This window comes from Varroa destructor, unplaced genomic scaffold, assembly GCF_002443255.2.
Source record: "Varroa destructor unplaced genomic scaffold, Vdes_3.0 BEIS01000002.1, whole genome shotgun sequence".
Lineage (NCBI taxonomy): Eukaryota > Metazoa > Arthropoda > Arachnida > Mesostigmata > Varroidae > Varroa > Varroa destructor.
The window spans coordinates 10,697,253-10,721,984 of record NW_019211455.1 but is presented as its reverse complement, the minus strand read 5'-3'; the positions used below and the strand labels follow the sequence as shown (position 1 = coordinate 10,721,984).

The window sequence follows — 24,732 nt, the reverse complement described above, 5'->3', positions numbered from 1 at the left end:
AAATGCACAGGGCAAGATCCTGTGATCGCTGTACAAAAATCATTATGCCATACATAGCCCGCGGGCGTTCAGCAGGCACTCGCGCTCGTGTTACGAGGGGTTAAAGAATTTGTTTAGATGTATTCCATTTGGTTCCAAAGCTGGTCTGGCTTCGAAGCCTGGATGGGTTTTTTTTTATACCTAACACGAAAGGGCAGCATAGCGCGGTGAGTGAATGTATTCTCATGGACTCCGTGAGCGAACAAAGATATAGAAAAGCTTATGTGCGCATCGTTATTCCTGAGCACGCCATCAGAGATGTATAAATCCTCCAATATTCACTTATTTACCGGTGCACGCTTCGTGAAGTAACTGGTAATCGAACCTGGAACGGACGAAGTAATTACTATTGATAATTAGCTGGTATTCTTACAATGAACAATAGATCGTATGCTATCGATACCCGTTGATCTTGTTAACAGACAAGTCGAAACCTCAAGCAGTTCAACGACTAATATAGTTTTGTGGAAATATACTTCTCCCACCAGATCTTTGTGCGTGGACCGCGGATTATATTGTGAAAGGCAATAGTCTTTCGTCGTAGTCATGAACCCCACAACATGAACTATGAAACAACAAGAGGTTCTCGACCATGGATGACGCTAAATGGTCGTATTCCTCTTACTTGACTAATGAAGCGCACTTAAATCTCGATGTTTAATTATAATTATATAATAGTTATTTTTATTATAATTTTGCATCGAGCAACCTTGTCGATACATAATGTAAGACATAGGCATATTACGCAGACATGCAGTACAAGTCGACTGTCTGACCAGCAATGGTTTCAACATTTTACATGACCCTATTAACACTTACATTCTAATTACTTACTCGAATGCAACTATCACGTCAGGAAATGGTACCATTTTAATTGGGAAAAACTTACCGCGAAAAAGAACCACACCCGTACGTTTGTGACGACCGTCCAAGTCATCGTTCACCATTAAGATTCATCCTAATCTATTTCTAATTATTAATTATTTTTAATTAATCAAACAAACAAAAAAAAGTATAACTTTATTGTGTATAACTTTAAAGTATAACAGAAATGTTCATGTCCAGCCACGTTCATCAAACTATTTATCAAAGTTCAACATTTTTGCTTGTACCATAGCTTTCTACTGGGAAAGCTGTTCGAATTGAACCTTAACTTTGATTTGTTTTTGTTGCCGATACTTTAAACGTACGCATGTGAAGAGGCCCCAGAACGCGATCATATATGGAGAGGAAAGGATGAGCGACTGCATCTCGTTACGTTTACGTTAGCCCAGGGGCTAGGCGTTGAAATCGAATGGTATCTCAGCTGTATAAGATAATAACAACAGAGTTATGCGCAGTCGTCGCAATGTACTTATGTAAGATTTGTTCTTTGTAGATGTCTGCTTCCCGAGCACAGGGGAAGTGAAGACACGACCTCTAAGACAACCAATATTGCATTGCGATAACGATCGACTGCCTAGCGTCTCTGTGTCACTAGCAGCGCACACAAGGGGAGACCCACCTTCCCTACCCGAATGGACCATTCATCATTTAGAATACTTATCTTCTTGTTGCCAGGTTAAGGAAAATAAATAGTTGGTTAATAAATCTATAGGCTGTTGCATTCGTCCTTGCTTGAGACTCTGACCAAAATATTCCCTAGCTATAGAGCAAAGCCGCAAACGAGTCTACAGTTTTTTTGCACACCGTTATTGGCAGCCTATTTCTTCGGAATAAGGTTGACAACTCGAGGGCCAATTTAGTTATTATTCGATGCTATTTAGATGATTAATTGAAGCGTTCCAGCATTTTCTCTATTATTACGCAGGAAAATCGAGCGAAGAAAAATTTTGTAAACATTGGCTCCTATTCTTTAATCGCGGCGTCCAAGGATGCGTCTGGTATCTCAAAGTAGTTGATTGCTAAAACCAGACCTTCTTCAAAGAGCCGCAATTAGAGATCTATGCAACGTCCTTCACAGCTGGGCTCAATTAGCTTGGTAACTGTTTTTTTCCTTTTTCGATTATGGATGGCCAAACACTATGGGCCTAAACTATATAGTGTCATTAATGTGAAGCGCTCCGATAATCATATCTTGTTTTATTTTGAATCACTCCATGAGATAGTGTTAGAGGAGGCTGATTGCTGGCGTAGACGCGTTTGAATATGTGCCTCAGCAGCCTTCTGGGCATTATTATCTCTCCAAGTCTCATTTGCAATATCGTTCTGACTCACTTCTGCGTTAATCGTACAGAAACTCCTTGGTGCATTTATCTGTTTCTGTTTTTGAAATACAAACAACAACTACGACGACGATTCAAAAACGAAAATGTTTCTCGTAAAATCAAATATAAAACCATAATTAGTGTTGTAACCCGGTCTCATACGAAGTACAACTGCTGAACGCGGCCTGCTGCGATCATATACTAAACATACAAACGATATTGTTGTGTCTGAGTATTTAATTCATGATGTGTTCAAAAAATATACGTTGGATTGTACCGCGCGTCTGAGTACTTCGCGTTCTATTTTCATCTTCTATACGGTTGTCGATACTATATAGCATTAGGAATATGGACAGCTTAATGAGTCGATCCACAACCGGTTGAAATTTACATAATAGATAGGAGAGCTTTCCTATAAAATAGGCGTCATTTGATCGCGTCAAAACAATCTAAGTCTGTCATGATGCACACACACACACACATATAGATAGATAGACAGACACGTTATTTCCGCGTTCGTTTCCTCGCACCCGATTATGTGACAGTTTGCTGCTCTGATCGGGTCTTTTATGTCCCGTGCTACCAATACACAGTCGAAATACTGGAAAATAGACATATACCGTTCTCTGGATCATGGCTGCTGTTGCTGCTATTGTTATCGCTAGCAATGTCGGTTAATACGAGGACGTGCTGGCAGCACCAGTTCACGAGATCGAATACTTTCGATCGTCGAATCAGCAAAATCGTAGGAGAGGACCGTTAATGGACCAGCTCGGACCAGCGAGCGGGTTACACCCGATGGTGGGCGGCAGCAACAATGACAATGGCAATATCAACATAAACAATACGGCTCAAGGCGCACTCCTCACCGGAATCAACAAAAATTAATCTAGCAAATCAAGTTTAATACCTTTGTGGGTATTTTCTGTTGCCACTGCTGGCGCCGAGATATTATCGGCGGACAGCTCGTCCACGGTAAACTGGTGACGACTTTAACGTGGGGCGTATTTTTTTTGTATTACGTTCGGAATGAGCGATTGTTGCGGTGCATGGGACATCAGAATGAAGGAACACTGAAGCGGCGACGGAAAACTTGTAGCAGCATAGATGGAGCAACGTGTAATTTCACCCTGCTAAAAGGACTATATAATTCCGTTTTGATTCTGAGGTGAGTATCCGTCACGGGAAAGTGATTGAAAATTTCAGAGGTTCTGGAGATACCAAAGGGACACAAAATATGAACAGGTACAACAAATGTTGCACGAACTGTAACCGCAGAATATCGTTTGATGCCGAAAAAGTTCATGATCTGAGCGGAACTTTGATGGCTTAACGACGGAATTCGAAACCTGTAATAGTTAAAAGTTAGAACCCAACGAGAGGTAACCCAGCGAACGTCAAAGACAACGATCTTTAATTACGTGGCTTCCGGTACACTTACGTTCGGCAACTCTCAATGAGACAGTTAATGTACCTTAATAACTCTGAAAAGTTATTTAGTTCCTAACAGTAACCCTCGTTTAACGGTCGGATAATTATTTTTTTTTACCGACAAACACTCCAACCGTAATTCTGCTCAGAACGAAATCCGTGTGCATACGCCGGATTATCCAATTGTGTTGAATTGTGCGAATTCTTTTCTGCAATTAAAACGTATCCAGTTCGGGCGACTTTGACGGTCACCAGCGGTTGCCAAACGCTTCTCATGGACGCGGCTAATCGGGCGCGCCATCGCCGCGGTAGCAAGCCACGATCAGACGATGATGTTGATGATGACATTTTGCGATCGATGAAACGCGTACGCTAGACTTCAAAGGGCTGACAGCGCAGTGCAGTGATCCGGGCGTCAAACGTGCAATGGCCCAGCGTTACCGTGCTTATTCTGTCCAGAGATTTATGCGATTACCGAGCTGTACGTATTTCCATATATTACTAGTACAAAGACGTCGGTATCTATTTAGAACAGATATATGATCTAAAGCGAAACGCAGCGAGTTTCGTAATTAAAACCGGCGCCTTGCGCAGGCTAAACGAAGCCGATAATGATTTCACTATGTAGACATGTATGAAGGCCAGTCCTGTGACATTTTTGGATGTACTTAAGTACAGAGCATCTTTTATTGTACACCGCATTTGATGCAATCAGTGCTGGCAGAAAGAAGGGGATCTGCGTGAATCAAAGGAAATACTGCCATTTTAATTGACATTAAGCTACAAAGCGTGTGCTGATATCTGCGGTAAGCTATCACTGTCAACTGCTGATACGATTTGCTAGGACTATCTCTGAATATTGTATAGAGTTTCTATTAAACAAGGAAAACTACAAGACGCAGTAGGAAATTTTAGGTCAGCAAGAGAAAGTTTGGTAGCTCAGTCAAGGAATATTCGTATGGTATGCATCTGATTGTGATAATGGTTTAAAACCGACAGAGACCTGCGAATAGTGGGAAAAGAGACTCTGAAATTAAGAAAAAAACCGCAAGGCTTTCTTTCGGTTTCTATGAACGGAACGGTTCCCAGTGTTGAATTGATGTCTTTGATGATCATGTATGCCTCTTCTGCTATAATGGAGGTGCTGTAGCTGTTGGTGCATTCTATCATATATCAACACCGCAGGCCTTCATATTCCACTATATATATATATATATATATATATATATATATATATATACATGCACGTCTGTTTTTTAGGCCGTCCATTCAAAGGGTCGGGACCCAGCGTGGTAACCTCGTGTTCGTTACTGAATGGCCATTACGAGCAGCTCCTTTGTTTCAGATTAGTCTCCTTACGGAACTCGCCACGACGAACTCATCGTTATGAACTCTAATTGTTCAATAGAATGATGGGTGTATAGCTTTCCAAGAGTTAGCAAAGCGTTAGGACAAGTGTAGAAAGAATGAAGGAGGATATCTCTAACACATATTAAAAATCATCATTCTAGCCCATCTGGTTCAGAAGCCACTTAATTTCAAAATCCGCAGGCATAAAAATTTAATAAATATGTTAGCTGCTGTTTAACGTACGTATAGAAACCTATGTATGGGTCTCCGGCTATTAAGGTTAACCACTGAGCGCCGAGACGCGTGACGGCCATGGCTATAACAATGTCATGTTATACCTTTACGTTCAGAAATATTATTTCATTAAGGTGGAAACAGGTGCGGCGTTGGCTATTGAACTGGAACGGTAAGTTGGAGAAGCTGTCATTCCTGTCACATCCTCAACATGAGCAGCTACAGCAGGACCACAAACTCTTCTTGATCTTTACATAGTATATTCACCTGCGTGGTACCTTGGCTATTCAACGCTGATGTCACCCACGACCTCTTTGTTCCCGCCTTTCTATCCCGCTATCCGGTTAAACTAGCGAATTAATTGGCCGGCTAGTCATTTCCTTGCCACCAGTAAGGCCAACGGCAGAAGACTTAACGGTAGCCATATCAGCGAATCCTCAGTGAGTCGCAGCCGTTAGTCCTCTTCACCTCAGTATCCCATCGATTGTCTCGATTCGTAAACACTTCAAATCTTTTCGATGGTGATGCGCAATGTGCAATTTGCTGCGGGGCACATTGGACGTTCTGTAGTGACTCAGCGGTTCAATCGCAGATCTAAAGCATATCTTTATCGTGATGCTTTTCGCGTGCAGCATTAGCTCACGATACGAAATGTGCTTTGTGGAAGCGGGAGGTCAGTGTCAAAACGACAAACTAATACGGCATTAGGAGACCGCTAGAGCTCGCGTCACGGACACGCAAATGACAACAATGGAAAAGGGGGACACGTTTGTGAAATATCTGAAGATTGGAAAACGACAATAGATTCAAACAGACGGAACAGAAAAGCCACTCATGCCACTTGCTACCATTCCTAGTCTCATATAACAGCTTTTCGTCTGCTATCTGCTCTATGTGCAATGTGCCCGCTGTGTTTCGGCTTTGCGTGTGTGTCCAGACTGCGTCGGTTAACAAAAACTATTGTCACGCGCAGCCACTGAGACGTGTCACTCCACTAGAATTACCTAAAGATAAGTGGTTCCAGCTATGTCACGCTATGCTAGTTTGGCCCAGAGCGTTTTCAGCCAACAGAGTTCAACTAACATTGCGTAGCTTCACTGGAAGGAGGCTATTAACACAAAAATTTTGTCTTCTCGGACATTATCCTCACGGTGTTCGTTGGCAATTGTCTGCAATTGCGTCTGTCGTCCGTGACCATACGCCGATAGTCATCACGTGATTGGCCACCGTCATTGAAGTCATCCAGGTAATGATCGACGCGGACCACGTGAGCATTGGGTTCGATTGAAGCCAGCAATTGGGGGACGTTTCGCGAAATTTCAGTGGTTTTAGTCATTGTTAGAGTACTAGTCGTTATAAGAGAGGACGTTTGAAACAGCTATAAGAGTTATCAGATATCTGTTGGTGGTGCTTCCGGCGGTGTTTTTGTGACCTTATAGTATTAACGAGCAGCTTTCTGAGCACATATTTTTTTCTGACGCTCGACACAACTACGAGCGCTTGGCTACAAAATTACCAGCAGCATTATTGCCCACCAAATCAGAAAATGACAGAGGCATTCTAAGACCTAACGAAACACAAACGTATGTGAAGTTCTACAGTTGGACATAATGGGACCCATTTATTGACTGCGGTAAACGGCCAGACGCGGTCATCACAGACGGTCGCAGGCGGTCGCTGTCTGTGAATCTATCCAGACACATTATGTTTATTAAAAACTTCAACAATTGATTGACAAAGGACTACCCCATTATTATGCGATGTTATCTCACAGTTCTGCATCTATTCCATACATTGAGATAATATATTGATTTCTACTGCGTTTTCGGGCCGCATGATTTACGGCGCTATTGAAAATAGTAAGGAGGCAAATCGCGTTTCGACTCCCTGAGCTTTTATATAGCCACGATAGACCACAATTCGTTTGTATGTTTATAAAAGCCCCTAGCATTTCGGCTCCAGGCGCCATTCTTCATCTACTTACTGTTTTTGCCCACCTTGACACTTCTAGAAAATATGCATGAATGTGGCTGGCAGAGTGAATGACAACCGATTGTAAAACATTGCTGGTTTGATCCTGTGCCCTGGTGCCTGATCGGATCTATGATACTATGTGTAGCCTAAATGCAGGCGTAAACGTTTCGCCTATTAGTCGTCGTATTAGATACCTGTCATGCACCCCGGCTGCATATTATCTATTGATACAATACCAGCAGGATTATTCTAATTAAAAATGATGACAACACAAGTGTTTATTCATTATGAGCTACTGAAGTCCAGTAAGGACTCTTTGAGATTAAGAGCTATAGCTCAGTTTACCATGAAAAATTTGAAAATGATTCAATTCGAAGTGACCTCTGTAACGGCGGACGTGTCTCTTAAGCATATTAAATGATCGGAGGAAATGCTTGTGATTAGTATTACGACCTTTGTAAAAGCAACAACGCTGACTACCCGGTAATCCTACGCCAAGTTTTGATCATTTCCCCGATATAACCGGTACGGTCTTCTTGCCCCCTGAATGGTCTACCCCCATTGCCCCAAGGAATCAATAAATCTGCGTTATAACGCGGGGTTAGCTAGTCGAACCTAAACGATGGTGTTCTACGAGGGATTTTCGACTGTATTTCCTTGCTACAGTACTACCCTAACGATGACGCATGCGGGAAGGGCGACGTATTTCTATAGCTAATGCGATATCCTCCCGCTGCTGTCGCTGTTGCTTTGCGCGTGGATGACGATAAAGGCCGTTAGGCCTTTGAATGTCCTAGTGCTCACCAGCTCGACCGATCTATAAGATCAGTTTCATGCCAAAAAAGAAAAGCATTTTTTTCGGTCCGCTGTCTTAATTTTTCAATCATTTATTTGTGCCATTTTTTGTTTGTTGTTATTGTTATTCAGTTCATGTTTGATGCTCTATACTCCTTTCGATAATCAGCGCTGCCAAAGGTTTTACGAAAAATGCGAGGGAGAGAGAGTTAGACAAAAAGAAAAACAGGGAACATCGGTCTTGATACGAGTAAGTAATTATTGCTGCACGCTAATAGCTTCCAGCCAAGGCGTCGTCTATAATTAGCTATAATATAGTAACAAATCTTCTGCAATTAAATCATTGCCACATTAAACATCGCTAGCCCAATTAAGCTAAAAAGTGCTTGGTTAAGCGAACTCCAGAGCAATAGTCCGGCGCTCGTTGCGGGACACAGTGGAGGGACTGCGTCGAATCCTAACATTGGGTTTTGCAGGACGGAACTACACGTGTTGCAGTCGCCGCTGTTATATGATGTTCAGCTGGCAGCGAATACGGCTTCGTATCTACGTGGATTTACTGTGTCAGGCGATGTACGAGAAACGTAAGATTTGCGTAGTACGTAAATACGCCATCGTGTATTGTGATAATTGTGTTCGACGATTAAAATACATTTCGATGTTTTATCTAGGTGCGGTCCTCATTAGTCTAATAAAAACGGTTTAATAGAGGGACCTTTTGCGTCCAACGTTTCGATAGAAACCAAGACCTACCAAGGACTGAGTACCTCGATAGATGCAGCCATTTCAGCAACGTGTGCATACCTTGATATATACTCATAGAAAGAAAGCTTGAACCTTTACTCTCTTATAAAGAGCAAAATTTCGCTCTAAACTTAGACGATACAAAAGAAGTAGCAGAGTAATAAACGAACTTGTAGGGATGCTAAAAGAATTAGTGTACATTTTCAGCTCACGACAAAGCTCGAGCCGTCACGGCACATATGAAACGTGACCGGAATCGCGCTGCCTTCGTTAGTTCCACATATGTTAATATTAGCCCGTTTAGGCAGAGAACAACGGAGTTGGCAATTTTAATGTGAAGTTATATGTTGTTGCGCGTAAGCCCTTTGTGTGCTTATAAGTACGTAACATAAGATGCTGCTTAAGCACTGTAATGCTCGTTCAGCGACGAAGCTGCGGTAAACGTGATTCGTGATAGGACAAGCTACCTTACGTACATTATTACCGCCTCACACCATCTTGCGATTTAGTCTTAGAAGATGATTGATGGTGAGGTCAGCGACAACCAGATTTTCTTAGCTTTATGGATCATAAAAGTGAGACTTTATCGTATTTTCGAGCTGGATCGCCGCGTACACGTTTGACATCTACTATATTTTACCAGAGCTTCTTCAAGAAGTCTGTTTGAGCTTTCAAGCGAAGTTGACGCGTCGGGATGTTTCGTTCAATATTTATCTGAAAAAATCGGTGGTGTGCGTTACTTTTACACATAAACGTTATAACGACTGTACACTCCACGCGAAGTCAATCGCCTGCAGGTCAATACAATTTTACTTAGTCAAACCATTGCACCGTAAGCTTTTCAGCATAAGAGACGGATTCCAACTAAACATCTATGTAATTCTTGTTTGTAAGCTCTCAGTCTTTATCTTTTTGATGGTTCGAACCTGGCGTCCGCTACTTGCCGCTTGCTATAGCTGGCGCTTCAAAGTATCAAAAAAACAACATATTAACGTTACGTGTTCCTAATACATTACGTAAACACATTACCACTGTAGCATCAACAGATATCGTTAAAGAATGGCTGTTGTCAACCCGAATCGAACGGCTCTCTACTCGCTATGGATTCCATTTAGAGTCTATTCGTCGAAAGTGTATGCTAGCTATAAAACACAATTTTTTCTTTGCATCACTTAAGCATCTGTTTCGTAGAATACTCAGGTAGTAGGCAGGTAGGTATTTTTTCATGTGCCAAAACTACTAAAAGCTAGGTATGGCTCATGAGCTGCAGGACAACAGTGCACATAATAGGCCCGAATGGACATGATTTAGGCTCTCGGTGATTCATTGGCTTAACATAAGACAACGTATTAGCGCTGAGTCAAACGTCGAATTGCTTGGAAGCAAAAAAAAAACGACGAAACTGGCACAGCGAGAGAAAACATTAGGCCTTTACCACTGCTAATCCTTTCGAATACAGTTGAACAATGGTATAACGATGTAGGGGAAGTCCACGTAATGAATTGACTTTACACTCTTAGTATGCGTTCATGAAGGCTGTATTGCTTTTCATTTTTGTGTCACAGGTTTCTGTAGCACAGCGTTTCAACTAGCTACGAGTACAATGACAGCCCATTCCGTGTGACTCGATAAGCGGCAGCTTACTTACGCTAAGTTTCTAAATTTAGACGACGCAAGGTCATACTATGTGATTTCCCTTTATGACGGACCGACGACACCGGGTATACGCAATTTCTACTGCGCTACATGATAAAATTAAGCTGGCAACAGTCATGAAAAACTAAGCAACAACTACGAAAGTTCGTCCCGTGTTGCGTGCGTGCTTTTCCTTAGGCTGCTGCCTTTCCGTTCACGGTTGTAAATCAAACAACAACGAAACCATACACGTGTACATTACAGAAGAATTAATAGAGGATAATTGGTAAAGTTAAAGAAAACAGGAGTCACTGGCATCGACTATGACTTCTGCCTATAGGTATTTACGCCGGTAACATTCGCCCCAGCATGGAGGGCGAGCGATTATCTAGCCGATCATCCAGAACGACCGGCTGTACTTAGCAGTAAAATGGATTGATGGCCAAACCGTGTATATGGTTAGGACAATATTATTGTTATGTTGTAATGAAGATTGGCGAAAGATGCTAACTAACTTTTTTGTAAGTTTTATACAGGCGCTCACGAATGAAACCTTTGAAGTAGATGAAATTACTAGATCCGTTGCTGATGTGCGATCGCTGATATGAAGGATCCTCGAACGACGACTACTTACCGGACGACTACTAACAGTACACAAGTTCAATCTATGTAAATCTTCCATTGAAGTTGTAGCTTGTTCTGGTCAAATAATCGATATCTTCTAGGAAATGATCCGAAAACAATCATCGTCGAACAAGTGTCGTAACGCTTAGTTAGTATTCCCATGTCGTTCCTCGTCACTAACAGTTAGCCTTGGTACAGAATATGAACTGGCAAACGTTCTTTTAGAATTAGAAGGGACAAATATAATGGCGTAGTCGCTGCCCTCTTCAGCCTCGTCTGAACTGGCAGATCTATCTAAAACAGGTTTAATAATGAAAAAGGATTAAAAACGTTCAGGCCATATGTGCAGTGGCAATAAGGAATGAGAACAACGCTTTACTGGAATTCTCATCAGTCGCTATAAATCAATATTGCATTACTTCGGCATGGGGTATTTCGTAGCGCCGAATCCAACCACAGTACGCACCTCCTGTATGCAGCTAATGAGGATACGGGCATGTGAACTATCATGTGCGACCCTTACGATCGTCGAATGAAGATTATGCTTATTAGATCAATTTATCTTTTCGGACAATCGCAAAATTGTCACCAAACGCTATGCAAAAGTTAACCCGTTGACTGGTCTTTTTCGCACTCCTCGTGGTTAACTGCACGTATCAAACGGGGCGGCCTTTTTACGTATTTTCAGCTTACCCGTGGCCGACTTTCTGAGGGATCAGAGATTTGCTCGCTGAAAGATTCGTTTTACTTTGACTTCTGTGTATTCTGGCTGTATTTAACTTTTCTCGGTGTATACGTAACACGCCTAGATTGATAGATGTTATGCACAGCTATATAAGCCCCGTACCCTGTCCTTTTAACTGTTGACTGTAAAAAAAGGTCTGCCCGAGGTGATACTCTGTGTGCATGTGCCTTGCCGTCTGCTTGTGTACTGTGGGAACTTTTTCGCCTTCATCTTCGGCGACCATCCGTATTTTCCCTTTTTCCTTTTGACTCAAAGGCCACAGGGTGGGACCAAAGGCTAACGAAACGTACCTGTTATTTTTTTATTCGTTTATGGGCTTCCTTCGCACTTACTTTCCCTTAGCTTATAAGCAGGTTTTCCAATTCATCTCGCTTCTTCGGTGATGTCTAAAATGCTTTCTATTTATCTTCTTGAATTTGTGTGTCATGGTTCGGAAACACACGCTGACTTGCCGCCGATACGTCTCCTTTCAGTAGTCAAGGCCTATACGTATTTTACTTTCTCTAAGATAGAAGAATCGGTGTGGACCCTACAGCTAAATGCATAAATGACCGCCGCCGCCGCCGTCGAAATCCAAGGACAAGGTGGGAATTGTTACCTAAAAGCGTGACATTTATCTTAAGGCGAAGGCGGGCTGCTGGCGAACACGTACGTAATATATGTATATATAGTGGCATTGTTGTGATTATTATCGTCTTCGCTATAGTTGTTGACGAGACCCTGTCACTTCACTGACTTGGTTTTTTTTTTTCTTTTTTACTGAAACCGATCATCGTGCATAGCAAAATACAGCTGTGGCGGTGCCAATGTCTCTAGTAAATTTCAACGTTGGTGAAATTTCCCTCTACCAGACATGACTGGTCGGACGACGCAGGCTTCCACGCTTATCACCCGGTGTGATATTCAAGGCGATAAGTGTAGTTCGTTCTGCAAACAAGTAGGGTGCTGAATTGCCGGGTATACTGGGAGAACAACGCAGGAAGGGAACGCACAAAAATCATGTAAAGAACGCCAGATTACATTAAACACACACACACAAAATGAAATGTGCGTTTCGTACCAGGGGCTGTAAGCACTATTCGCCTAAGTAGTGCCGGCTGCAACAACACGTCGCGCATGTATGTCCTATACTGTACGAGTGACGCATATGGTTGACTAGTCACGGAACGAGAAAATGGTTAAAGATAGACGGCGGCGTCGCGGTTGTTATTTGAATTGAACCCAACGGTCGGGTGGCGAACTTAATACCTTTTTACAAGAGACCAGAATTCCCTTGTGGTTGGGGTAGCGCAATAATACCTAAGTTCACGTAAGTCTTCTTACACAGTGGTTAACGTTCCTTTGGCCGTTAGTTTTTTCTGGCCTGTATCTTCATTATGAGGAAGAACAATATAATTGCTAACGTCGCGGTAATATAATGTCGAGCTTTATCGAAGATATTTAAAGCAGTAAGATGAGAGGGTTTGGTAAGCGTGTGCCAGCAGATAGCCAATAGCTATAAGCAATAGTTGGGCGTCGATCAAAAAATAAAGAATCCTAAAGAAGTGAGTGAATTGATGATAAATTGAATGTGATGCTGCTTCGTCACGGTATAGTAATAATGCGTACAGAGATGCTATAAAACATTGATGATCCAATACGTGTTCATGAAGATTATAGCAGGCCCGTTGCAGTGGTGATGGAAGTCACGTCAACTAGCTTTCGCTGCTGTCTCATCTGGCTGTTGAAATATTAATTAGATCGCTAATAATAATCGGAGCTCCCATGTTCTTATTGCATGTTTCCTTCGGTTCTGGTCTGTTTCGCTTAATACGTAATTGGAAAACACGTAACAGCTCTGTTAAGTTTGGAATTCAACTTACCGAATGATACATATAGGCTGAAATTTAATTTGCGTATTTTTTCCCCGAAGCACGATCTACACAAGCTGATAGACGTACAATTTACTGTCAGGTATTAATGGCTTACGTAAACATTAGTGCGTCAGAAAATTGGCCGTTCCCGTTCCGTTGGAAACAAAGCATGTTTGTTAACGTCAAGCTTGCGATCTAGACAAGTTCACGTGTTTTTATGTTTAGTACGTTAGTTCTGCATCATCACGAGTACTGGACGCCTGATACTGGCTTACTTTCATCGCGGTATCAGCTGCTCGTTTCTAAATTACGATGTTATATATAGGCTATTTACAATGGAGTAGATAGCAAGCCGGTGATGCATCTGCCGACAGGGGGTCCGCCACAATGGCTATGCAGATTGTATTATAGAAGAAATTCCTGAAAAAAAGTTCATAAAAATAATTTATCTAATGATCGTTTCATAACGATTATTTTCATAGTGTATGTAGGCTTGTCGTCCGGAATAACTTTTGTAGCATTTCTCAAGGAGGGGTTATATAGCTGGGCTTTCTTTTTAGATTGTTTATATTCAAGCGAGCGTTAGTGTAATCATAAAAAACTATTTTAACACGATTTCCTTCCTTATGACCCATTGTAAGTTAACAACAGGTCCCTGCAGAACCTTATACACTCGCGCGTCTTTTTCTACTAGAACAAATGTATGAGATCGTAAAAAATGCGCGCTAGCTTTTATATATACATTGGTAAATATAGCTTAGGAAAACGATAATCACCTTTGTCTTCCTGTTATCACTGTGATGTATGATATTGTACGGTGTAGCATGGTAAAAGTATACAGATAACTAACTTCAAGTCATAATTCTGTATTCCCCCGAAAAAAATCCCTCTATTTCCATTGAAAATTATGCCACAAGATAACATGTTATACGAAACTTGAGCAACATTGCACTGTCCACGTACCTATACATGGACAGCAAAATTTTACTTTAGTCTAGCAAGATTCATTTTTGTCAGAGTGCAATTTTTCTATATTAATAAGCATAATGGAAATAAGTTATTCATTGGCATTGCCAGTCAAGAGAGCGTCATAGGTGCCAGAAATTTGATGGAGTCGTCCGAGAGCATTATCGTAATGCAATATTTATCAGGCATAAAAAAGGTAAATGAGAAATATAACGGGATCGGTGCGAGCCTCGAAACTGCTCCGTCTCCATCGCGAATCATCCGAACCCGAATTTTCGCCGACTTCACTGAATTGCCCGCTGTGATAAATGGCCGTAATAAATATTCTATTGATTTACACCTTTCACCCAATTTATCTACGAAGGTATCGGAGTATCTCACAGGCTGTTTTCGACTCAGAGATAAACGTTGAGATTTACTTTTGCGACATTGCATTACATGCGTATGCTGGACCCTTTTTTTTCGTAACACGGGCATGATAGCCTTTCTATGTGACACCATGTAGTTTCAATCCCCTATGCAAGCTCGCGTCGACTCACGACCGATTACTATACAGACACTAATCATATCTACGAATACCTGCTACAGTTTCATTTGTTATTAAAATATACCAGGAAAAAACAACACGATATCGAATACGTCAAGGTTGAAAAGCGCGAAAATAGATGCGGAACAAAGAATCTCCCTTCTATTTGTTCCATGTATCTCCTCGTTGGGTAATGACTTACACAAGCACCGAGCAGAAAAGTGATACAAGATAGCAACTAAACGGATTGGGTTTACAATTGTCAAAACAACAACAGTAACTACAACAAAAGTCATAGTCTTTAGCCTAGATGGTCTCTCCATCCTGTCCTTCGAGGCCCAGATGTTTTCCACTTTCTCATTTGACTATCGCAACTCTGTTGGACGGCAGCGACGGCGGGCTAATCGAAATGTTTCTATGCTTTTTCTTGTTTGCCCTAGACGAAGTTACCGGCGAACGAAGCAGGCGACCAGTATGTTGCATCCCGTACCGCCGTCATCACAACAGATGAGATTACCTGTCCTACACTCACTCACGGATGATAACGTTCACGTTCATAAGAATCTGATTTTAATCGATAACAGTAATCAGCCCCTTAACTATTAGGCTACTATTCTAGCCTATTACTCGTAGCGAAAATTCACAGATTCAGATAGATTATCTACAAGGTATCGTACTGCAGCTGTTACATACAGTATGTTTATGTAATCGTTTGCTATCTCTAACTCTCTTACTTATACGTTTAGGAAACGTTTTGTGGCGCCTTCGTAGTCAATGATGCCAATTGTGACGGTGTGCATGAATGACGTTTTTCTTCATTATTTATCACAGTGCGAGTCACCTCCTCAAGATTTCTTTCTGTTATTGGTTTGATTTATTCATTGAGCCCTTCCTATCGAACCAATAACTTGGATCAACGTATACACGTACAGACAGACCGAGACACACGTATTCACGTCGACGTCGAAGACAGCGCCTCACAACAATCGACGAATATCATCATCAACAACGCACATTTGTTACTTAAGGCGTTATTACCAGCGTATTATGTAGAGACGCTGCCGGTTAGATTTGTCGCATCGCGTTATCTTCTTGCCTACTCTAGGTGTTTCAAATAGAACGACCGTAAAACTTTGATCTGATTGGATGTGATGCGATATGAGTCTGTTATGCTCAACTGAGGAACGACAGCTGAGGACGGAAAAGTGTCTCTATTGCGTTCCTTCCTTGCGTATATGCAGTCTCATATGTATACAGGTATGTACATACCACGCACATCGATGCTGCTCTATGTCTTCGACTATTGACTGATTATCCACACAGCTAGCAGGCAAGACTTACCACCTGTGTACACCATGTGCGACAGCGTTCGTCGAAGTCATCGATACGTCCAATTTTGCCGATGGTTCCTGCTGTGTGTTGGCAATTGCCGTTTTCCGCTTCAACGTCCTCTCGTTACGAAATTCGTAAGGCTGAGTATCGATAAGAAATTTTCCTAGAACGTCTCTCCTGAGAAGCTGAAAAAGTGACGTATGAATAGAACAGTTGTTATTCGATAGGCATGTGTGCCGTATGTGTAGCTGCGCTATACACGACAGGCAGCAATTAAAATTGTACAAAAAAAAAATAAACCAAATCAGGTATCAGCGAAAACAAAAGCTATCCTAAGAGAAGGGTACGGGTGAACATAGCAGTTGGGCAACGTCATCAGCGCAGTATCTGTGAACAATAGTCTGAGATCATTTTGTATCCTCGAATCCGTACACATGGACGCATGGCAGGACCCCGATACCACACGGCTAAACAATGTTATATCGCCTATTCTATTTATTGTACTTATTGCTCGGTAATAGAATCCAGACAAACAAAGCTGACAGGTTTTACCCATCAAGTTTATCCATAGGCCAACTAGCAGTTGATACTTTAAGCGTAAAAGCGATAGAATCATCAATGTCCTGCTACATCTATCGGTGCATTAACACTTTCCACTGGTGTCCCGGTCTTAAGCGCAGTCTTTGCCCAGCAGCCAGCGTCAGTTTTTTTTTGTGCCACCATAGACGGCTTCATTGACGTTAGCTGGGTCACGCGAGGATGATGCGTATGGTTTTGACTGTGGACGCTTTTTCGTAGCGTATATATAACTCGTACCGCTACAAACTGCACAGGAAAACGTTCATGCATACACATACATGGACCAATTGGGGAATGGAATATCCGGTAACGGGACGGATTCGTAAGCACGAACTTCTGTAATATAACAATTCGTTGCAACAATGGAGCAAGACAACAAATTAGTATGTAGCAGTTAGTTTTCGTTTGGTCGTATACTGCGCGATCGTCATCTCTGGCCGTGGCCATTATACTAATAATGTATTGAATTTTGTTGGCGCAAAGGACGCAACATGCATGGGATGTTTCGCCTACATTGTGTACACGTAAGGTAGTCAGCGCATACGTTGATAGGTGTTTTATGATATTTAAATTGATTTTTCGAACTTTGTCTGATCAGCTGATTGCTTGGCTGACCAACTAGCTTAGTGGAGGCATCTGAATAGAAACTGGAATAAGATACGAGAAATTAAACATGTTCAAATCTTTATTCTTAAGGTTGCTTAAGGTGATAATGGACATCCTTGTTGCCTGCTATTCAACGCATAGCTACCATGTAGTGCTTAGGAAATATCTTCATTTTCAACGTAAGTATTCTATAGGCGCTGAAGGAAATGAGGTTTATCTGCTTAAGTCGTTTCAACTGACAGGGAAGTCTTCTTGGCAGAACCTATTATTGTGAGATGCTCATTCACAAATTCGCAGCGACTCGCTAACCCTTACACACAGTATATACGTAAATTCTACATAACTTTTTGAATAGTATTCAACAAGGAAAAAGGAATATACATCGACTTGTAACACGCAAGAAATCGGTATTTTAAAAGACCCTGTTTCCGGGCCATTTTCTAACTTGATATGTGCTTACTATTTGCGTGTTATAACTCTGCTTATTGATTAACACCCCCGCGCCTCCTGATCAGCTGTTTCGATACCACCAGACAAGCGCTACGTTCACGATATGCATATTGCCTTCTCTAAACTTCTAATAAAAAGCGGCATAAGTTGAAAGAAAAATAAACTTTTTTTTGTACCCTATAGGATCGCACGCGCTCATTTCCCTGATCTATGGTAGGAGTAACGGCAGTAGTGTCACGTCATTAGAAGCAAACATTACAAACGTAGAGGAGTTTATCGTTACAATTTCGTGCTGCGACTGTCCCATCGTTACTTCGAACGGACAACGGACTTCTGCAGCATTTCCTGCGTAGCCACAAGCCGACCCGACCCGGGTTCTTTTGCAGTCTAAGAATGACCGTAACCATTTGGCCGGCAAATGTCGTTTGGCAACAAGTAGAAACTTCACAATCGGTCGATATCACGAGAGTGCCTCACTATCGGCTGTATATATATATATATTTGTACGACTCTATTAGACGGCTGGACACATAAACGAATCATTCATTTTAGGATAAAGTGATACAGGACTAAAGCTCTGCCGTTTACTACTGCAGCGTTTGTCTTCGTTACTGCCATGACTGCTGCTGTTGCAGGCGTCCTTGCACTTATTTACTATTAATATGTACTATGGATAGATGTTTCGACGACGGATATTTGTGAAGCATGTTGGTGATGAAGAACGAAGGCGGGAAAAGGGTTGGCGCCGCGAAGGTTTATACACAGTTAGAAATTTGGGTAACATAAATACATGAATATGCCGAAATTATTCTGTCTGTTGTATGGCACGTATATCGCTGGTGCAATTAGAAGCCTGGTGAAGACCCGTCTATGTAAGAACGTTAAGCAACTCTCACGAACTCAGAGACGGCCCGACCTGCCTCGACCTATTGCCTGAAAACCTGTCGTGCTGAGACTGCAAACTGAATCTAGAACGAACGCGGAAAACGGTGGAGAGCTGCCAAATGACATGTATTTAGAAACGATAACTGTCTACAGAACGAACGACTGTTTATATTGGGGAAATGATCTTAACAATAAACAATACCACTCAGCTGTGAGAACTTGAGGATCCCGCTGTACCTGGGATAACGATATTGGCAATTAGGTGTTTGAAAAACGATATACCATCGTTTAGAATAAGTTTTTAAGTTGTGTGTCTGTGATTTACTTAGCCGATAAGCAGCTTCTAGTTAATGTAAAGATGGACATGATAATCAGAAGGCCGACAGACAAAAGCAAATCATTCTTGGCCAAAAGTAAGCAGAACAGCTGTACATGCTAACAAAGGAATATGACTTTCTTTATCTTTTTTTTTTTTTTAATTACCTACTTTCAATCGAATTGTAATGTTTACTCTTAAAATTAATTTTTGTCGTGTTAGAAGCAAAAATCACTTGGCGGGCGCACTGGTAGCTTGATATTTTGTCGCTGGCAAAAATTAACCAGTAAAATTTGTCTTCTGAACCTAACTAACGGCTCCTTCTGTGGGTCTGCTACTTTCATGGCAATGATCTGTTTAGCCATATTGAAAAAGCTGTGCAGCGCTGTCGGTGCATCATGGCAGCTTGCTTCAACTGTTTTATATTATTTTTATCTCTTTGACAGATCTTTTTCTGTCAAATATAATAAAAGCATGTTACATGTGTGAACTATATATCGTATAGCGTCGACGATATACTTTCCGCAAACAATAGCGAATATTATATGGGCTAGTTACGAAAAATCTCACGAAGCGAGATAGCGAATTTCAAAAATGATCGTTAGAAGATATCCACGCTATTGCACCGACGGTGATTCTTTTTTTACCATACAACATTTCCATACATTTAATAAATCATAGATATTTATTCCATCTATGTGTTTCCACGAAGCACGTCCGTTGACCTGTGTACCTTTCCAGGACCGGCTAATCAGATGACGTATAACTAAGCAGTATCTTTTGATCGTTAGTTAAGTAGGTCATGTAGCCGTGACAATGATGATTAGTTCCCCGGTGGAAACATTTCGATTACAATCGAATAAACATAGAATTTTTGAATAATGAATCCATATGAGCCATTGTAAAGCGGCCAACTTCGACGAACAGGGAAAAAAACACCCCGTATACTAACTATAACGTTGTAGAGATACTAGCGAGTATCGACATCCACATAAGAGTGCCCATAGAGACTGTCTTTCGTCACAAGCATTCCTGTTTATCCAAATGCTTACATATACATTATCTACTACTGATTGCGATTAATCTTCCGCGTTGGCTGGCCTTACTTTATGAATGGTTTCAATATAGATAATATCTGTACCCTTAATCTGGTGCACAACGAGAAAGAGTATTAAGGTAAACCGGTGTTGCATTCGCGTTCTTACCTATGCGTCGCCAGTTACTACTATACAATGGCGCGAACAAGATAATGAAGATCTTCCTACTAACGGTCTTCTAGCAGAGAGACCCAATGCACCATTTCTTCCTGAGGGTTACCCACTTCGTTTAGCGCCAACCACTGAACCCCACCACTGCTGTGGTGAGCCCGATGCTTTATTTCAATCATCATCTACTGTGTCAGCAGCAGCAGCACCTGCTGTCGTTAGCGCAACGAAACGCACTGCACGTACGTGAATGCATCCAATACTTAGCGGCGTGCCCACGTAGAAAGCAGTACAAGGGGAAGACAACCTTACCTTAGCAACAATTGCGTTAATTGCTAAAGCGGAAACGGTATCCAATAATATGGCAGAATTCAAAGGCGCTTCGCATTGTTCGTCTTCGGACAGTCGCGTCGATCCCTAGCCAGCGACGAACGTCACCGATGCGGTGCCAGCAGAGAATTTAATTAGTTTCACGATAGAACAGACATAAGCAAAGCAAAAGAATCAAAAACCGTCTTCAGTCAAGAGAAGCTGAAGAACCAGGCCAATAGAATACAATAGTGCAAAGGAAAACTGTCCGGCTCAGTTGCTATCGCTACTGAACAAGCGTTCGTGTGTGGTTCCAGCCATAAGAACTTATAGCGCTTTTGTCGTACATTACAATAGTTCCATACTGTGACTGGACAAAGGGTCGCGTGTGTGGATATTATGGGCGCTTGCATATTAAGAACATACATTAGAAACGATGGCAAACCTTGACAGCCAGCTGACGAGGCGGACGCTGAGATAGCAAAAAGGGTAACGATTCGCCTTTGTTCGAAAACAACGAACAGTGCCGATCGAAAACCGCTTGAGGCCGTTTGCGCGCGCATCTATCGTAGACTATGGCAAAGCATAAACATTTACTGGCCGGAGCTGCGCTGTGGAACGGTGCTGCTCATAATGGGCCTCGGACACTGAAAGTCGATTCCTCACGATGATACGATGCGGAGATACGTTAGAAGGGCACAGTCTGAGTAACCATTTTGATTGATGCCGACAACGAGCTGTTGGTCCGTTAGAAACTATTAGACTTGAAAACGTAGATGGCGAACGTACGAACACATGAACGAATGGGGTCGATCTGAGCTATACGGCCAGATATTCTACATAATTATAGTCCGCTAAAAGCTGAATGGATGAACTTGAAGCCGCAGTAGACCAATGACAATGATTTGTTTTTTTAGAGAGATTACTAAGGGATTGGGTATATATAAGTGCTTAAAGGAGACACACTAAAAACTATGTGGCCTTTGACTTTTATTCTGGTTGAGACTGACGGCTTTGAAAAGACTTTCCTGTATTCCTTCCCAGCTAGTCCGTCAATTACGGGCTTTTCGTCCTTTCGGACGAGCGTATTTATCATATGTCTTTGTTTAATATAATTTTAGGTTATCATAGGAACACGGCTATAATAAACATCGAAAGGATGTAGGCGGACAAAACTTGAATCCTATTTTTTAATTCCACCCTAATAAATCACACACGTTGGATAGAATGTAGTTAGTGGGGCCGAATTTAGCGATTTCTAGCTGTTTCGGCAGAAGTCCGGCTGTTGAAGTGGGAAGTTCTATTATGGTGACATAAAACTGTAAAATCCCCAAACGTATTGACTACTCTATTGGGTCAACAGGCACTTATAAGATGAAAATAAATAAGAACACCATTAACTGAGCTAATTTCTGTGTCCCACCTCAACCATCAGATTAAGAGGATCTTATATTATATGAATAAATAGTTTAAGGCTAGCCATATTCCCTGGACAAAACTTTGACATTAGCCCAGGCTATCAATGGGCTCCACTGATACCACTGCCGTATTCTGCAATAGTCAAAAATAGGCTGAGATAGAATAAGTGCTCAATTCACATTCTACGATTAATTTATATCCGTACTATTTTTATCTGAGTAATTACAGTGCGACGCTTCGAGAACTTGGTAAGAGCGATCTTAACCGTATTGATTTGATTCTTGCTTACGCTACGAGCTCGAATACTGGCACTTCATGATCAAGCTCACGTTCGTAATTATTGCGTCCCTATTCGACCCAGTCCGTACTATGATTACCCCACCTGTTTATTAGACGTTTATTAGATACGGACAGATAAGACAGCCTTTAACTACCAAAATCCTGTATAATGTAAATTGAGTCTATTTGTACGAGTGTGGTCGATAGACTCGCTCGGAAATAATTCAGCTATCTGCGTTTATGATCAGCAATTTGACATAAATAATTCTTCTGTATATAGCAGCGGTGTTAGCCCACTCTGAGGCCAAACGTCCACAACAACTTGCAACAGATAATAATGTAATACAATAACAATGCGCCTTTGCTACAGGAACTAAAGTAATACGTGTGTTTACGTATTATCTTCATATATCTAATTCGCTCAGCCCTCCCCATCGAAAGAGTGCATAGGGTTACTATTCAATTTTTGTTTTACTATAGTCAAAAAAACTAACCGTAGTGAATATACTTAGTATAAGCCCAACTCCTGCCAACGTCGAGTATCGTTCAGTGGCAGTGGTGTCACTGGCCCGTACGCGGCCACCGATCCGCGCCGTCACCGTCATACGCAAGCTGCGAATACCAGACGCCGTGGATAGGCTGGACGAAGAGTCTCTCAGCCCATTTTGTATGCACCTTTGATATTGCCATTAGCTGGTGGAGTATCGTCGTTTTTCGTGTATGCATATAGGCTGTGCTCGTGAACTGGTGGGATAGATGGCTAGAATTTCTCAAATTGAGCTAACGATGAAACAGAACACAAAATATAGCCAATGACAGAGAACAGATAAATTGTTCTCATCACTGAATAGCTGCAGAAGTCAGCGGATAATACTACGAAAAAGAAATAAGAAACCGGTAACACTTGTCTGTCCTGTGTGCCCTAGCGGGTAGTATAATACGACAGCGCTTGGACGCGTCTAAGCTCAGCCTGTTTTCTATCCTAGGCGTGAGATAAACCTATCGGCTAGCAATCGCAAAGATTCCGCGCCACTGATAAGAATAATAATAGTACTGCGATAAGGATAACGGTGGCAATCATTAAAATAATTGCTCATTCTTAATTGTAAATGGACAAAAAGCGAATCTAATAAGCGCTCAGGTCGTGCATGCCGGCACCGACCACAACGATGATCGCTACGTCACAGCGAAGAAACGAGAAGAGTAGTTACGGAGGGAAGAAGCTAATAGGCCGACATACAAACGCATAGGACAACACGGTGTATCGCGACAATTCTGAATGAATCAAGTCGATTGGCTCCATTGACAACAATTCCAACTCAGTGGATAGTGACATTACCAACGACAGCGAGATTAAGGGCATGGCGGAGCAGTCGTTGACGTTGACGTTTTCACGTAACTATAATGATCAAATAGCAAAGCGATCATCTAATTGTAGCAGAAGACCAAATAGAATGTTCTCGTATGACAATAACGTTATTGCTTTGAGTGTGGCTCGAAGAGCCCCAAGTGGCTGGCTCACTCGTTCCCTGCCCTGTGTTCATCGCTCCATCTGCTCTGTTATTTAATTATATTCTTTTAATTACTAGCTGACTGGCTGGATTTACGACTGCCTGAGCAAAAATTGTGTAGGACAGCAGTCACGAACGTTATGTGGCTTATTGTTCAAGTCCGAGCTCGAGCGCTCATTGAATCTGTGGTCAATTTGTCCTTAATTCATGACCTGCGTGAATAGTGTCGCCAGTATCACTATGGCTCAACCATTGTCGACATATTTAATGGCTGTTGCCGTTTTGTCACTATAAATGCCGCTTCACTTACGTATAGGGCAGAATAATCGGCCGACTAATGACGGCATAGCGTTAGCAGCATCGGTAGGAATTAGTTTACATGATTGTACCGTATCGGGATCGTAATTGTGGTAGTTTATACTCTAATCGAAACAGTCGACGGATTCGAGGAAGGGGATCATGCGCTGCATTAGTCGTTCTTACCGCTTTTGTTATTAATCACCGACCCTTTTCTTTTTTCCCATCGATTTTCGAGTTCTTCCAGCTTCGCACAGATCTTCAACGCGGTCATCATGATGGCAGTATAATGATGGCAACCGCATTAGGTTTATCATTGACCGTTTATCATTGACCGTCGTTACCCCAAGCTTCAACAGTGCCACTGCGGGACCACTATCATCGGCGTCTACCATGAAGGATCTATTTTCAGGATTGCCAC

The 24,732-nt window shown here is 41.9% G+C and overlaps 1 protein-coding gene and 2 long non-coding RNA genes across 8 annotated transcripts in view; 2 read left to right on the top strand and 1 right to left on the bottom strand.

The window, feature by feature from the left end:
* The window catches only part of LOC111244067 (uncharacterized), a 163,684-nt gene that overhangs the window by 114,027 nt on the left and 24,925 nt on the right, over window positions 1-24,732 (top strand). The window lies entirely within an intron of this gene.
* LOC111244070 (uncharacterized) lies at window positions 350-23,254 on the bottom strand. 4 transcript variants are annotated; one of them, XR_015320165.1, is made up of 5 exons: window positions 22,998-23,254; window positions 21,251-21,542; window positions 17,313-17,370; window positions 15,858-16,640; window positions 13,615-14,051 (listed from the first exon to the last, which is right to left on the bottom strand). It is a non-coding gene; the product is annotated as an uncharacterized LOC111244070 (long non-coding RNA). The 4 variants fall into 4 exon arrangements; XR_015320167.1 differs by lacking the exons at window positions 21,251-21,542; window positions 22,998-23,254 and adding an exon at window positions 350-364 and having other exon boundaries at window positions 13,641-14,051; window positions 17,008-17,425; XR_015320166.1 differs by lacking the exons at window positions 21,251-21,542; window positions 22,998-23,254 and having other exon boundaries at window positions 17,008-17,414.
* Window positions 17,472-19,434, top strand: LOC147757356 (uncharacterized). Its single transcript, XR_015320171.1, has 2 exons — window positions 17,472-17,819; window positions 18,274-19,434. It is a non-coding gene; the product is annotated as an uncharacterized LOC147757356 (long non-coding RNA).